This window comes from Trichosurus vulpecula, chromosome 3 (assembly GCF_011100635.1).
Source record: "Trichosurus vulpecula isolate mTriVul1 chromosome 3, mTriVul1.pri, whole genome shotgun sequence".
NCBI classification, from domain to species: Eukaryota; Metazoa; Chordata; class Mammalia; order Diprotodontia; family Phalangeridae; genus Trichosurus; species Trichosurus vulpecula.
In genome coordinates this window covers 353,430,576-353,434,086 of record NC_050575.1, presented here as the reverse complement: position 1 = coordinate 353,434,086, position 3,511 = coordinate 353,430,576, and the positions used below count along the sequence as shown (strand labels likewise).

The 3,511-nt window shown below is 54.5% G+C and overlaps 1 pseudogene; it reads left to right on the top strand.

The window, feature by feature from the left end:
• Nucleotides 1-563: 563 nt before the first annotated feature.
• LOC118844856 lies at nucleotides 564-2,817 on the top strand (annotated as a pseudogene).
• Nucleotides 2,818-3,511: the final 694 nt, after the last annotated feature.

Sequence of the window (3,511 nt, the reverse complement as noted above, 5' to 3'; positions counted from 1 at the left end):
AGAAATACTGAAAAACAAAGGCGAGATTAATCATATTGAAATCAAAAAAACTATTGAACTAATAAATAAAACTAAGTGCTGGTTTTATGAAAAAAACAATAAAATTGATAAACATTTCCTCAATGAAGACGAAATTAAAACAATAATTTGGAATTATTTTGCCCAAATGTATGCCCATAAACGTGACAACCTTCATCTCACACAATTGCAAAAGACTCAAGATGGAAAATGCTATCCACTTCCAGAACTATAGAGTCTAAATGAAGGGCTATGGAGTCTAAATTAAGATAAAAGAATACTATTTTCTCTTTTTTTCTTTCTCATCATTTTTCCCTTTTGTTCTCATTCTTCTTTCGCAACATGACTAATGTGAAACATGGCTAATATGATTGTACATATATAACCTGTATCAGATTGTTTGCTGTTTTGGGGAGAAGGCAAGATGGAGTGGGAGGGAGAAAAAAAAATTTGGAATTCAAAATGCTATAAAAGTGAATGTTGAAGCGGTGAGGGCCGCCGCAGCTACCGCGAGAGGGGACTGGGGCGCCGGGAGCGGAGGCGGCCGAGAGTGGATCGGGATGGTGCCCGGGGCCGAGGGCCCTTCCCGCGCCGGCGGCCTGCTGGTCGACGTGGTCTTCGTCATCGAGGGCACGGTCAACCTGGGACCTTGCTTCGAGGGGCTGCGGAAGCATTACCTGCTGCCGGCCCTCGAGTACTTCAATGGGGGTCACCGGCAGAGACCTACCTTGGAGGAGACTACGGGCGCACCCAGCACAGCCTGGTGGTGTTCAACACGGTGCACTGCGCGCCCGAGTCCTACGTCCAGTGCCACGCGCCCACCAGCAGCGCCTACGAGTTCGTCACGTGGCTGGACGGCATGCAGTTCATGGGCGGGGGCGGCGAGAGCTGCAGGCTCACAGCAGAGGGGCTGAGCACGGCCCTACAGCTCTTCAATGACTTCAAGAAGATGCGGGAGCAGATCGGCCAGACGCACCGGGTCTGCCTTCTCATCTGCAACTCGCCCGCGTACCTGCTGCCGGCGGTGGAGAGCGCCACGTACTCGGGCTACACCACCGAGAGCCTGGTGCAGAAGAGCGGCGAGCGAGCATCCACTTCATGGTGTCCCCACGGAAGCTGCCAGCTCTGCGGCTCTTGTTCGAGAAGGCGGCCCCCCCAGCGATGCTGGAGACACAGCCTGCAGACGTAAGCCAGGACCCACGGCTTATGGTGCTGGTTCGAGGCCTTGTGCTGCCCGGCGGAGGTTCTGGCCCAGGTCAACTCCAGCCCAAGCAGCCCGTGCCACTGCCTCCATCACCACCTCCTGGGCTCCCCCTCTCAGCAGCGCCCCCCCCCCCCCAGCCGCTACCTCCTGTGTCCCAACCTTACCAGGTGTCCAGTAACCTCAGTGCCGCCCAGGTGGCTGCTCAGAATGCCGTGGATGCCGCCAAGAACCAGGAAGCGGTGCTGGGCCCCCGCTTCTCGCCTATCAACACTGCAGGCAGCGGCCCCAGGAGTGGCTCCCCCGTTCAGCCAGGCCCCAGCCCCTCTGCTCCCTCCTGGGCCCTCTGGGGTTCCCAAGCTGCCTCCGGCCTCCCAGCCTAGCGGCAGCAGTTGCCCCTGGGTCTGGACTGGCTCCTGCTGCCCAGCCTGGAGGGCTGCCTATGACTGGCCCTGTGACTGCAGCAGGGGTGAGTGGCCCAAGCCCCTCTCAGCTGGGAGGCCCCACACTTGGGGCTGGGCAGCAGTCAGTTACCAACAATGTCCTGGCATGGAGTGATATCCTTGAGTGGCAGGAGAAGCCCAAACCAGCCTCAGTGGATGCCAACACGAAGCTAACGCGGTCCCTGCCCTGCTCGGTCTACGTGAACCAGGGAGAGAACCTGAAGACTGAACAGTGGCCCCAGAAGCTGAACATGCAGCTTATCCCACAGCAACTGCTGACCACGCTGGGTCCCCTCTTTAGGAATTCCAGAATGGTCCAGTTTCATTTCACCAACAAAGACCTGGAATCTCTCAAAGGTCTTTATCGCATCATGGGCAATGGCTGCGTCCACTTCCACCACACAGCGCCCTGTGAGGTGCGAGTTCTCATGCTCCTCTACTCCTCCAAGAAGATTTTCATGGGGCTTATCCCCAACGACCAGAGCAGCTTTGTCAATGGCATCTGGCAGGTCATCACCAATCACAAGCAGGTCCAGCAGCAGAAGCTGGAGCAGTTGCAGCAGCAGCAGCTGCAGCCACTGCCCCGTGGGATGGGGGGACCACAAGCCCCCCTAGGACTGGGCCCCCTCCTGGATGAGAAGCAGCGGGCCCCCCAAAGCCTGCTCCAGCTCCGCCAGCCATAGCCGCAGCCCCCGGGCGGGGTGGGAGTAGGGGTGACTGGGACAGGTGGACAGCCTCAGCCTCCCCCAGGCTTTGCCCAGCCCCCTCCAGCGGGGGCCCCTCCTGGTGCGCCCCCTCCTGGAGCTGCCCCTCCAGGGCCTCACCTGCTGCCCCAGAACCAGGTTCTAACCCGCAGTTGCAGAGCCTTGCTGAACCCACCACCCTCATCACCACCTCAGGCCTCCCTCCACCATCTGCAGCCTCCAGGAGCCCCAACCCTGTTGCCCTGCCCCTCACCAGGGCTTGGGCCAGCCACCCTTGGGCCCTCCCTTGCTGCACCCCCCACCTGCTCAGCCTTGGCCTGGACAGCTTCCCCCACGGGCCTCTCTGCCAAGTCAGATGCTCTTGAGTGCAGGCCCCATGGGTCCAGTTCCCCAGCCTGGTCTGCAGCCTCCCAGTGTCATGGAGGAGGACATCCTGATGGACCTCATCTGAAATCAGCTCCCACCCCAATAAAGCTTCCTCATGCTGCCCCCCCAAAAAGTGAATGTTGAAAACTATCTTTACATGTAATTGGAAAAAAATACTATCAAAAAGGAATAATGTTTATTGGATTGGTTTGAATTGTAGGAACAACTAGGTAGGTATTAGACCTGTCCAGGCAAAGGGTAAAAAGACCATGGCATCTTAGAAGAATAGTGGTACTGTCAATAAATATAAGTAAGTTGGGAGGAAGTGTAGTGACAATGAATTCTATTTTGGACTTTATGACTTTGAGAAAGTTATATTACATACTGTTGTTGATGTCCAGCAAGCAATTGGAAATTCAGGATTAGAGAGATAAAGGTGGTTTGGACAGTAAGTGAGATGCTCTACTGCAACGTCAACTGTGCTTTGAAGCAATAACTTAATATCTTAAATTTATAGGAAATTTAAAGGTTTCAAACACTTTTAGACTTGAGGTTAAAGATTGCATAACCAAGGTACGAGAGGCATCATTAACTTGAACATACATTTCTTCGCTATGATGGCAAGGGAAAGGTTGGAGAAAAAGACAATAAATCAGGTATGGTGCTTTAGCTTGTACCTCCTAGTGATCCTGTATCATTTATTTTCTATGGCACGATATATCACGGCACCGTGGATAGAGAGCCATCATCAGATTCAGGAGCACTCGTTTGAAGCCTTA